This window comes from Pseudorca crassidens, chromosome 9, assembly GCF_039906515.1.
Source record: "Pseudorca crassidens isolate mPseCra1 chromosome 9, mPseCra1.hap1, whole genome shotgun sequence".
In the NCBI taxonomy this organism is placed as follows: domain Eukaryota; kingdom Metazoa; phylum Chordata; class Mammalia; order Artiodactyla; family Delphinidae; genus Pseudorca; species Pseudorca crassidens.
This window is the reverse complement of record NC_090304.1, coordinates 54,795,914-54,808,846: the sequence shown is the minus strand read 5'-3', so window position 1 is coordinate 54,808,846 and position 12,933 is coordinate 54,795,914. Positions and strand designations below refer to the sequence as shown.

Here is a 12,933-nt window from a genome sequence, read left to right as displayed (position 1 = left end):
AACCACACACACACAAACACACATACCTTACAGTTAAGTGGATCAGATTATTGAAATTAAAAGAAAATAACACATTAGGGTATCTATAAAAGCCTTGTGCGATTTAAAAAAAAATTCTGGGGACTTCCCTGGTGGTCCAGTGGTTAAGAGTCTGCGCTCCCAATGCAGGGGGCCCGGGTTTGATCCCTGGTCGGGGAATTAGATTCCACGTGCCGCAACTAAAGATCTCACACATGGCAATGAAGACCCCGCGTGCAGCAACTAAGACCCGGCACAGCCAAATAAATAAATAAATATTAAAAATTTTCTGTATCATATCTAAACAGTTTTCAAAAGATACTAGGAAATACATTCAAGATTTAATATATATAATTGGGGGAATTTTTGCTTTTGACATATCCACTCTCGTTTTGGGGGAAAAAAAGCTGAAGCCTAACATAGAATTTGTTACCTGTAAATTGATGAGAACAAATGCGTTATTAATAATTTTATGTAATTTTTATTTAATTCTTAACAATGGCCCCTTGAAGTAAATAGTAGTTGATTGAGTTGAAAGAGACCCCCCCACTGCCCACTCCTCTTGTGGCCATTTCCTCTGCAGTAACTTCGTTGGATCTGGTTTTTGTTTCATATTAGGGACAGCCACTTTTTAAGTGCTATTTAAAGTGAGTAATTCATAAAACAGGAAAATTGTACTTGCAGTGTTTATTAATATTTATACGATACTCTAGAGCTTACAAAGCACCTTGATTGTATCATTCAAGTTCTAAGAAAAATTCAGGCAAGAATTATCCCCATTTTTCAGTTGAGAAGTTCAAGCTCACAGAGGTAAATGAATTGCCCCGAATTATAGCTATTAAGTGCCAGAGCCAGGTACTTCAATCCAATCCTTCAATCTTAAAACTGATTATGAAAGCCACTTCATTCTTAAGGTTTGTAAGAGAAATATTTGCTTTAGGAATAGGCTTCTTTTATGTTCTTGCTTTATCCATTGCCAACCTTCAGCACAGCATCTCTAAAATGTGCTCATTATAGTCAACGTGGGTTCCTTGCAAAACAAAAAAACAAGTCTGAAACTTCTGAGACTCTGCAAACTAGGTGTAGAAATGCTGCCACCTTTGTTTGGCTGCCAAGACACTACCACAAAGGGCTGTAGATCCAGGTCCATTTACTTCACTAGAGTGGCTGCAGCTGTCTTCTTGCTGTAATCAAATGTTCCTCTGTAGCCAGCTTTTTGTGGCCAGAAAAAGCAAAGTAATTTTTAGTACAGATTAGCATAAAAATCTCTACTAGATCAGTTTCAGGAAACAATTACTAGCTTAGAAACAAGTGTGATCTATAGGTTGGCTAAAATGGCAGTTAATTTCCAGACCTTTTAAAATGCCCCTTATTTCTCACCGTGAATACTATATAAATAGAATACACTACCTGCCACTGTATTTGGTTTCATAAATTATTCGGACAGGGTGAACAACAGACTTCAAAATTAAGTAGAGGTAGTAAATCTGCCCTTTTTAATGAGTTTGAATTTACAGTAGTAGTTTAAACATCTGGAAGTTTAAAGTCTTAATTCATTCCAAATGTTCAAGAAGGATATACTGCAAAGAGGATATTGTAATTGAGGGATAAAGAAAACTACTGTTGACTCAATCTGAAGCCTTTTCTAATTTTCTCTATATACATTAATCACATAAAACTTGAGAGGCTGACAGTTCAAAAAGAGAAGAGATGGACCAAAATATCCAAGTTGGCATGCTTGTAGAAAAATAACTTTTAAAAGAGGTCATAGTTATAACAAGGATGAAGTTTAAATGCTGTTAATTAACATGTCTAGGATATGGCCAGATAGTGCTGCTGTGTTGTATGTTCTGTTCTTGTGGATATGAGGTGCGGTTTTCTTTTGTTATTATTTAAACTGGACTTAGAAGAGTCAAACCGTTTGACTTATAAATTGTAATTTTTTTCTTTTTCTTTTTGGCCGCAGCATGTGGGATCTTAGTTCCCCTACCAGGGAATAAACCCGTGCCCCCTGCAGTGAAAGCATGGAGTCTTGACCACTGGACCGCCAGGGAAGTCCCACTAAATTATAATTTTGATTAATGCATTTTGTAATCCAAGAATCTGGTCTGCTGCCAGCTTGGTCTAGCATAAGACCTAGTATTCGTTTAGTGCACACTTATTGAGTGCCTACTGGATGCTTGTTAGGTGTTGGTTTACGTTTCTTAGAGCAGAGTTGCGGCAGCAGGAGTGTTCATCATTGTCTGGTAGCAGCTGCTGCTAGGGAAGAGTGCTCGCTGTATTCCAGTGCTGTGCTCAAGCACCTTACCTGAATTATCTCATTTAAACTTTTTCACCCTATGAAAAAGGTAATATTGTCCGTATTTTTTTCAGGTGAAAACCTAACGATTAGAAGGCCACACAGCTAGTGAAAGGTGGAACCGTGATTCTAACGTGATGTAAAGATTTGCAAATCTAATTCCTTGTCTCATATTTGCTTTTCATTTTATTTCAAATATTGTATTGAATGCCTGTGGTGCTTAATCTAAATTTAGCCTCAGGCATGAGGCTAGGGTCATGGGTACAAAGATGAATGAGATGAATCCCATGCCATGGATGCAAAGGTAAGACTGAGCCCGTACCCTCAGTGAGCTCAGTCACATGGGGGAGCCAGACATGCAAGCCAGGAGCTGCCAGGAGCAGGGCTAAGGGTAGGGTAATCCTATCACTCATCATCCCAACTGGGACACTTTTGATAGTGTAAGGGTACGATTATTAGTTATGCCAGAACAACAGATAAAGCAGGACTGTCTGGAACAAACCAGGACGTATGGTCACCCTAGCTGGCGGAAAACCCACGGTGTGAAGGGAGGGCCCTGAGTGACTAGAGGAGGTGATGCCCTAGCTAGACCTAGAAAAGTGTGAGACATGCTCTTGTCTCCAGTCATCACCTGCTATTTAAGGCTTTCAAGATACCCGATTAAGTTGTGATACTTCTTCCTTAAACCAGTATTATACATATTAAATTAAAATCTGCATGGTAGAGTTTAGAGCAGTAGAGTTACACAGATGACGCTTCATTTTACAGAGGACTAGACAGGACAGCTTGCTCAGGATCACACCACTCGGTGGTGGCAGAGGCCAGGGGAGAACCAAAGTGTCCCAACAGTGCTGTGCTCTGTCCTACCACACAGACGAAACTGAAGATGGAAAGCCTGAAAGAATCATTTCTTGGCAGGTGAGCAGTGTCCACCCTTCAAACTTATTAATGTAAACAGTAATCCCATAAGTATGTCAGCTTTATAGGAGAGAGGTTTATTAAACAGGCCAGGGTCTGGGGTTAGTTCTTGGCACACTGCTGTTTTGCATACCGTAAAATTTTGGTTTCAAAAATATTTGATATTGCTACATCTTATTTGGCAAATTCCTATTCTTGGTATGATTATTTTTCTTTGGAAGGATACATGTGGTTACAGTGTGGGTTTTCAAAGCCTTTTTCCTAAAAAATGAGATGTTGAAAGCTTTCCTTATAATTGTGCCTTGTGGGATTTGGACTTCCTTTTATTAATAGCAGCTACTATGTACTGAGCACTTACTATGCTCCAAGCATCATATTAGGTACTTTGTATGAATCATTTTATTTAGGCTCACAGTAACCTGAGGCGGTAGGTGTTACTGTCCTCATTTTATGGATCTGAAAGTGACTTGTAAAAGGCCATGCAGCTGTGGAGTGGCAGTCAACCCGGCCAGCTATTGCTGGTAGAGCAGGCTGCTCCTCAGAGTGGAAATCCTCACCTTTAAAGAAAAATCTGTGTGAAAAGACTGGGGTGGGAGGAAGTACACCAAAATACTACTGTTCGTCTCTAGGTAGGTGGTGGGAGTATGGGGGATTAAAATTTTTCCTTATTTTCTACAATGTATTTATTTTTCTCATTTTCAGAAGGATTGTATAGCATTCTGAAATGGAAAACTCAAGATTAGTTACATGAAAATATTTTTCTTCCAAAAGATTTGTTGCTACTTTTCCAGTTCCATTTAACACACATCATGCCAAGCGTTATTCCAAGTGTTTGGGCTACAAAGATAAGTCATTGGCCCTGATGGCAAGTTGTTAGGCTGCTGATTCTTCAAGGCCCAGCTCAAGTGTCTGTCGCCAGTGCATCCCCATCACCTGTGCCCAGTTGCTTCTCACCGCCTCTGCTGTTACCACCTCAGTTCAAACCACTATCACCTCTCACTTTGTCTTTTTCTCCAAGTCTGTTTTCCATGTAACAGGCAGAGTTATCATGAACCTCCTTTTCTCAGACCCTTCCAGTGGTCTTAGGCCAGAATCCAAACTCCGACCATGACCTAAGACCCTACGCAATCTAGTCCATGCCTACCCCTGGTCACATCTCCTAGTCTGATTCTTGTTCACTCTGCCCAGCTACTACGGTCTTTTTTGTTTCTCCCACTCACCAGGCACATTCAGAGAAGCTTGTTCACGACCTTTACACTTGCTGTGCCATGACAGCTGTTAGCCCAATTAGTTCCTAGCTCATTTTTCACATCATTCAGATCTTTGCTTAAACATTATCTCCAAAGAGCAGCTTTCTCTGATGATGCTTTTGAAACTAGCTTATCTTTTCTAAAAATAAGTTGACTTCCTGCACTAGTATATAAGTTCTACAAGGGCCGGGACCTTGTAATGTTTGCTGTGGTTGTATCCCATTGCCTTTAATAGTGCTGGCAGGTAGCTGGTGCTCCATATTTGTTGAATGAATGGACACATGATGTGTTCCAGGACCAATGGGAAATTCAGAGTGGCTGGAAGATTGAGGGAAGGGGAAAGCAACTGGAGATAAAGATGTAAAGGCAGTTAGGGGCCAATCCATGAAAACCCTTGAAATTCCCACTCAGGAGTTGGCCATCACCCTCTGGTCAGGGGAATCTTCCAAGAAATGCTGAACCTCAACCCCTTGTCTGTGTGAACTGGCCATAGGAATAGAGCCTTTCAAAGGTGAGGTGTGTGGTAAAGTCTGGCCTGCAGCTTCTGGGCATGTTTAGAAAATGAGAGAACATGGTTGAACTAAAAAAGCAAACCCCACATTGGTCACTGTTAATCATAATTAGTAATGTCTGTGATTTGTATGATCTTTCTTCCAAAGTGTTCCAGGTCTTGAGACATGTTCCCTTTGGTCCCCCCAGGCCCTGCCACAATAACAACCTTGGCATGTGACTCACCACCCTCCCCTGCCATATAATACCCTTCTATTTATCACCTGTCTTACCCCTTCCTTTCTATGTCAAGTAATTTCTGCCTTGCTTTTTTCTTCTCTTCCTTCCCTTCTCAAACCACAGCCCATATAATTTTCATTGCCCTCTTTAGAACCTTCTTGTGTCTCAGCTCCAGCCTTTTTATAGGGAAGTGGAGCAGACCTGAAACAGTGTGGAGAGGGAGATGTACATTGTTAATTTACCTCCATTACATAGTGGCGTTTTCCTCTGGACTGCAGTTCCTTTTCCAGCTTTGCAGTCCCCCTGGAAGATAGATGACTAAACACAAAGGTGGTTGCTGGTGCTTTAAAGTCATTGGTAATCTCAGTGCTCATTTGAGGTTAGCGTTGCTACCCATAGCGTGAGATTTGTCAGTGTGCTTAAATAATAGAATTGAAGTATTGATTTCTGCTGTGCTTCATGTAATGCTGCTTATACTTAGGGAGGAATTGAATATTTATTGAGTGCCTCCTGTATGCCAGGCACTGTGTGAGATGCTTTATGCGTATATTCGTATTTAAGACTCATATTTTGATGAGGTTGATATATTATCCCCATGAGAGAACTGAATTTCAAAGAAATTATTTGCCCGCCGTCACACAGTCCACGTCTGTCTAAAGCCAGAGCCTGTGTCCTTGCATACACTGCACAGCCAGCCCCAGCCCTGCCACAGCACTTGACAGTGCATAAAGGGTCTTCACAGGCATCGTCATTTCAGTCTTCATAACAACCTGTAGGGTTGGCAGGGTCGTCCCCAACTGACTTGTGAAAATGCACCATCACGGGGACCTCCTGCAGCCCTCTTGCTCTCTGGTTTGGAGTCTGGAGCTTGGGCAGGGTCCTGTGCTCGTCACTGTGCTGGATGCAGGATTCGAATCCAGCTCTAGAAGAGTTAGATCATTGGTGGGCAATGCTGGAGGGGCCAGACCACAACCCCTGTGACATCATGAGAGCAGGGCTGTGGGTGCTCGTTCTCTGAGGGAGGCCTTGAAGAGCTGCTGTCCTTTTCCTGCTTGTGAGAGTGGATGCAGGCCTGCCCAGGAGCTGGAAGCATCGGAGTGAGAGAAGGTTGGACAAGCCAGCAGTAAGGAACAGGGGAAAGAGCAGAGGTTTGGTGTGAGGAGACCCAGTCTGAAGGCTGCTACTTGGGAGTTGTGGGGCCTTAGGCAAACCACTTCACCACTCTGAGCACAGATACCACGGCGTTTATTGTACAGTCATGGTCAAACCTCACCACAGCATGGAATAATGTTTTCTCCAAGGGAAAGTCTCTGCTAACCTGACTGCTAACCAGCTGGTTATGGTTAACTATCCCAGAACAAGCTTGAGTACTGATATGAAGGACCTGGAGACTCACTTCTCTTCCCTGCCCTTGAGAGAGAGGCTAGGCAAGTTGCTGCCCCTCTCTGGGCCTCAGTCTTCTCATCTGTAAAGCAAGGATGCTAGTATCACCCATGATTAAGGAGAAAGTGTTTAGTCAGCTATATGTTCTATCATGTCCCTGAAATGCTCTGAAAGAAGAAAAGTCTGTAGATGAAATTAGAAAGGGTGAGCTTCATGCCAAAGGACCTGGAAAGACTTCTCGGAGGAGTGTGGTATGAGCTAGGTTACAAAGGCTGGATAGGGGTCAGCAGGGAAGGAGGCAGGGTTTTGGTGGAACGGCTGGTGTAGAGGACCAGGCAACATCCCAGTACAGGAAGGGCTACTGCTCTGTCTTTCCTTCCCGTCTGACTCCATCAGCATCTCTCACATTCACAGCTCCTGCCCTCAATTCTCAATTCTAAGAGGCTATTAGTTATGAGACACAATTTTAATTAAATAGCAGCTTTGGGGAGAATAAAAAATTTTCTATGTAAACAAATATTGGTTTTAGTTGCATCTCAATTTCCAAACTATTAAATTGTGGGGAGAAAATGTATCTTAGAATTGAGAAGATACAGAATATGTCACTTTAGAATGAATACTACCAGAAAAGTTTGTCATGTGGACCTTGAGACTGATGTTCGTGTTCTTATTCTGCGACATACCAGCTTTGTTATTCTGGGCAAGTTGCTTGATTTTCCTAAGCATCAATTCATTTTTTAAATGGTCTATAAATTGCCTGGGCATAGGAGGTGAGCAGTTAAGGTTGTTTGAATCTGAATGTTGATTCATTTTGGAAAGAGGTCTACAGAACATATTTTGTCTGAAATCAGAGGTTGCTATAGTAAAAAAAAAACTGTACATATTATCATTTTAGAATAGCATAACAGAGCAGTAGTTTTCAACCAGAGGCGATTTTACCTCCCAAGTGACATTTGGCAATGTTTGGAGGCATTTTTGGTTGTCACCACTATGGTGGTAGTGGTGGTGGGGAAGCTACTGGCGTGTAGTGTGTAGAGCCTAGAGATGCTGCTGAACATCCTACATCGCACAGAATAGGCCCCCAGAACAGAGGATTTTCTGGCCCCAAATGTCCGTAGCACAAGGCTGAGAAACCCTGACGTAGAGATTAAGAATGGGGATTATGGAGCCCACCTATCTGGATTTGAACCCTAGCTCTGCCACCTGCTAGAGCTGTGTATCCTTGGGTCAGTTACTTGTCCTCTGTCATCTGGGAAAGAATAGTAAGTTTCTGCCACAGAGGGTGCTTGTGAGGGTTACCGGGACTTAATGTTGGTAGAGCATTTCGAATGGAGACTGGCTTCCATGAGGCACCTAGTGAGTATCCGCTTTTATTTTAAGTCATTGAATAAACGCTAGAGTTTGTGACAATACCTTGCCTGGTACCAGGACCTCAGGTAAGTTACTTAACTCCTTGTGCCTCAGTTTCTCCATCTGTTAAAAAATGTTGTGGAGGTCAGATGAAATTAAGGATATGACAGCACGATGGAATCTGGAAAATCTTACAAATACACTTGTATCATTATTATTGCCTCAGACTCCAGTAAGAGAATGTTCTGGGGCTGAAGTAATAAACTCTCCTGGGCCAGGCTGTAACTCAGCAGAAGGGACAGCCAGAGAGAGGAGGTGCTCAGAGCAGAATATCTCAGGCCCAGCAGTGGATTGCATCTTAAGTACATCCTCAGCTGTGAATCCCGGAAGTTGCCTTTATTGCACTGTTATGTGCAGGCTGCGCCCCAGCTTTACATACCACTTTCCCCAGAGGAGTACTTGGCGAATCGGCATGCATGCCTGCTCTGCAGGCTCTAAGCTTAGGGAAAAACAACAGCTCAGATGGAAAGAGTGCCCTGAAAGCCCCTGGCCGGGGATCTGTTCCTGTTCCTCCTCTGTCTCCTCTGGTCCCAGTTTTTTCAGCTCTCAGATGAAGGAACTGGATTGCTGGCCTGGACTCCAACGCTTGTTGGGGCCCTGGCTCTACCCACACAGGATTGAGTCAGGATTATTATTATCTTTAACAATTATATCTGTAAACAGTAATCTAGCAGGAACTGTGTCAAGCAATTTACATAAATAAACTGATATAATTCTCAGAACAACCTTGTGAAACATTGACCTTACTGCTGATGCTATCACTGAGGCTCAGAGACGTTAAGCAACTTGCCCGAGAACGCATAGAGCCAGATCCACATCACTCTTGACCAATACCCTGCAGTATCACAAGCCAGAACGTGCAGAGAGCCTGGCGAACACTAGGCACTTAATATTTGTTCATTGTGTTGAATGAATGAATGCCCAAGGGCAGATCACAAAGTAGCTTGTCCCTCATCCAGCTCTGTCCATCCCTGCCTCTCACAACCTCATCCCTTCTCCTTGCCTGGGCTACCAGCGCCTGCTCTCTCTTGCCGAGAGCTTGGCACCCTCTCGGCAGCAAGTAAAACTGTTCTTTAAGGGACCTTCAGTGACAACTGAAGAGACTAGCCTTTTCCACTACTCCGTCTGGTGAGCCTGCTCTGTGCTAAGCACTGAGGGGGGCTTGGGGACCTAGAGGTGAGTCATCCCCAGCACCTGATCTGAGGGGAATCTACATCTGCGGAAGGTGGGTGGGGGTGAGAGGGGAGACTGACGAGAAAACCAGCTGGTCACAAGCCGAATGATCAAAGCAGCCCTTGAAGGGAAAGGCTCAGGGAAGCCTTCCCTGGGGCTGAGGCTGCTTTTGAAATTTGCCTACCTGTACTTGGCACAGACTGGGCCACAGCTGCCTTCTCCCATCCGTCCCAATTTATCCTTCTTTCAGTGTCCTGACACCACACAATGGAAAACGAAGAAGCAGTCTCTAGCAGCTCAGAATCCACACTGGGGAAAAAGGGAGAGAGAAACTGCTGCAAAAACCCTACTATGTGCCAGATACTTTCATCTACTTTGTTTAACTTATATTCATAAGTAGTCAATGAGGTAGACATGCCCATTGTGGAGTGAGGGGAAAATAGGGTTCAAAGAGGTTAGGCACTTTGCTGAAGGTTCCAGAGGAAATTGCTTATGAGGAAGCTTGCTTAAAGATAAGCAGGTGAATTGGCCTCTCCATTTTGGATCCCTGTGCCGGTCTACTCTCATAGGGCCCCATAGAGGCACAGTGTTGGGGTGTCTAGCAGGCTGCAGAGTCGGGTGGGGAGTGAGGAAACCTCAGTTTCTTCAGACCCCCACAGGTTCTCTGTTCAAAACAACTCAGGGGATGCCCACTTCCTAGGGAGTGCCCATTGCAGACAAGGGCAGGAACACATAATGTGGCAAGACATCCCCAGATCCACATCCAAAGGTGGGCATTTTTCTTGGTGGGGCTTTGGATAGGGATGAGGGCCCAGGGGAGAGGCTTGGGAGAGAGGGACCTCTCCCCTCTTCCTGGGACTGCCCAAGAACAGGCCAACAAGCTGCTTTGGGGCAATCAGTCAGATCTACAGAGCTGAAGTTCTGCCGGCGCCATCCACGATGAACAGATTTGTGGACACAGGTATAACAAGCTACTGCATCCCCACTCATTAACCCAATCACAATCACCCACAGCAGTCTAACCCTCCACCCATCCAGCCCTCTGTCCCTTTCTCCTCCCTCCCTCAGGCATTCCTCTATTGCACTCAGTAATTTCTTTCTTTCTTTCAGCAAGGGTCTGGGACCCTTGTCAGGCATCTTTAGGATTTTGCCAGGATCCAAGAAGTCTTCATCATGATGCAGAAAGCATGAGACCCAAGCCTCGACAGATAAGCTGGAACTTGGCAGGAAGAAGTGGGTTAAAACAAAGAGCAGTCCAGATGGAAGGGATGGTGTGAGCAAAGGCAGAGAAGCTGTAAAATCTGTGAGAAGTGTAAGCGATAATTTATCATCCGCATTGGCAGAACAGCGTTTCCCAAGAATATGGGACCACAGAGCATCTCATGAGATCAGTCACCTAAGGAATGCCCTTAAGGAGGTTCTTTGGTACCTTATGTGTGTGTGAGTGTGTGTATGTGTGTGTGTAAGTGTGTGTGTGTGTGTGTGTGTGAGAGAGAGAGAGAGAGAGAGAGAGAGAGAGGGAGGGAGAGAGAGAGAGAGGGAGAGAGGGAGAGGGGGAGAGAGGGGGAGGGAGGAGGGAGGGAGGGAGGGAGAGAGAATATAGTGAGGGTGAAGGCATTTGTGCTTGCTCTTAGAGGTCTAGTCACAGAATAGTAGACCCCAGAGATGCTCTGTGGAAACATGGTACCACAATAAGCATAGGAAGTGCCACATATAGTGTCTTCCTTGGGAGTCACAAGGCACAGCAGCATATTAAAGGCCACACACACCCCCACACCCCTGCCCCAAGTCCTGCGCAAAGACACTTTAACTTTGCTTAACCCTGTATGGACCGAACTTATTTCACCACAGGTCCGTTTATTTCAGGGAACATTTTTGTTTGGGGGACTAGGGGACTAATTCTGTTTTTAAGTTAATGTGTGTTTACAGTATGCGTACATTTCAAACTGAGCAATGGGGTATGCTTTGCAAAGCTTTCCTCCCACACTTGCTCCCTTGGACTCCCAGTTTCCTCCTTCCAGAGGAAGTTATTTGTGGCTCTTCTGTATTTTCCTAGGGAGTTCTAGGTTACACAGGATGTGTTCCTTTCAAAATGTAGTTGGAGACAACTGATGAGCACATTTCTTCTGCAGGCATGTTCCATCCTAGGGATATGTCATGTGTGTTTAGCCGTTCTTCTACTGATGGACATGGAGATCATTTCTAATCTTTTATTAATCTGAACCAGGGGTTGGCAAACTGTGGCCTGCTGACTAAATCCGGCCCACTGCCTATTCTTGTAGCAATGAGCCCGTATGGTCCTCAAGCCTAAAATGGTTACTATCTGGTCCATTATTCTAAAAAATACTGCAACGAATATCCTTATCCATTATTGCAAACACATGCAAGTAGATCTCATAAATAGCATTCTATTTCATCTAAGCCAATCTGAGGGCCATAGCTCAAAAAGTACATTTCACTGTTATTTTTAGTTGATTTTTCTTTTGTTTTGAGTGAGGTTAAGCATCTTTTCACAGGTATAAATGTTTACTTTTCTCTTTTTTGTAGGTTTTACTTCTTTCCAATTGGATAAAAAAATGTGAACAAAGGTATTTTTCCTATCACTTTATAAAATGTTAAGGGAATTAGCATTCTGGCTTGTGTATGTTTTCTCCATTTGTCATTTGTCTGACTTTATGATTTTTTTTCATGTTGAAACGCTTACTTATCAGTGACGTGAAGGTGGGTTTGGTTGCTGACAACAAAGGGGGTGGAGGTCCTGGGCCAGGCAGACTGTTCTTGTTTTTGAGCCCCTACCTTCTTCTAGACCCTGGGAATCCAGTGGTGAAGGAGATAGGCAGAGGCTCTGCCGTGGCGGCAGTGATGGGCAGTAGGGCAGTGTTCAGCGAGAATGTCACAGGGGCACCTCCGCAGCTGGACCTGATGAATGAGGAGGGACTACCCAGGGTCCAAGCTGCAGGGGGAGAGTTCTGAGCAGTGACTCATACAAGCCTAAACCTCAGAGAGATGGAGGTTTCAGAGTCAGGTTTCTGGAGCCCAAGCTGTCCTTGGGTGGTGATGAGGCACCTGGCACAGCCATTCCTGGGTTGTGGTGGGGGGGCCAGGATAGAGTCTAAGGGGTCTCCTCGAGTCCCTGAGTGGACAGAAAGCTGCTCCACTAGGCCCTGCTCTAGGCAGGGATTTCCTCTCTCTGTACAAGGGAAGAAAGAGACTCTCGGGCCTGCAGCCATCCAGCCAGTGGAGACTTAAACTGAGGTCTGAGTGGTTAGGACCGGCCAGGGTAGCGATGAAGTGTGTTGTTCTAAGAGCAGCAGAGGATGGGGACACAATGCTGACCTCTCCTGGAGTGACGGCCTCTTCCTGCCTCTCCACAGCCCTGGCCCTGTGAACATCTCTCCAGAGAATCAAAGACCAGGTGTCAGCCCGGGAGGGGAGGAGGGGCCCTGAAGGGAGATGTGACTGGAGGGCGGGCTGAGACCAGACCCTCGAGCCTTGAATGCCAGGCTCAGGCAGTTAGCGATTGTTGGAGGTGATGGGGAACAGGGAGCCTGGGAACTGCTCTGCTCCCCTGCCTGGAGCCCCGCCCCAGGGCTCCTTGCAGGTGATGACAGGATGAGGCGGGGAGCTGTGGGGAGAGCCAAGAGCTCACAAAGGTTCTGCTGTGCTTGGCCAGGGCCTCCACCAGGGCCGGCTTGCTTGCTTGGAGGGAAGGATATGATTTAGAAAGGTGATTGCCGGGGGCTCAGGGCCAGG

At 45.0% G+C, this 12,933-nt stretch overlaps 1 long non-coding RNA gene across 1 annotated transcript; it reads left to right on the top strand.

Annotated features, from left to right (window-relative positions):
* Positions 1-2,184: 2,184 nt before the first annotated feature.
* LOC137231324 (uncharacterized) lies at positions 2,185-12,092 on the top strand. The gene is made up of 3 exons (XR_010946454.1): positions 2,185-3,235; positions 10,291-10,492; positions 11,728-12,092. It is a non-coding gene; the product is annotated as an uncharacterized lncRNA (long non-coding RNA).
* Positions 12,093-12,933: the final 841 nt, after the last annotated feature.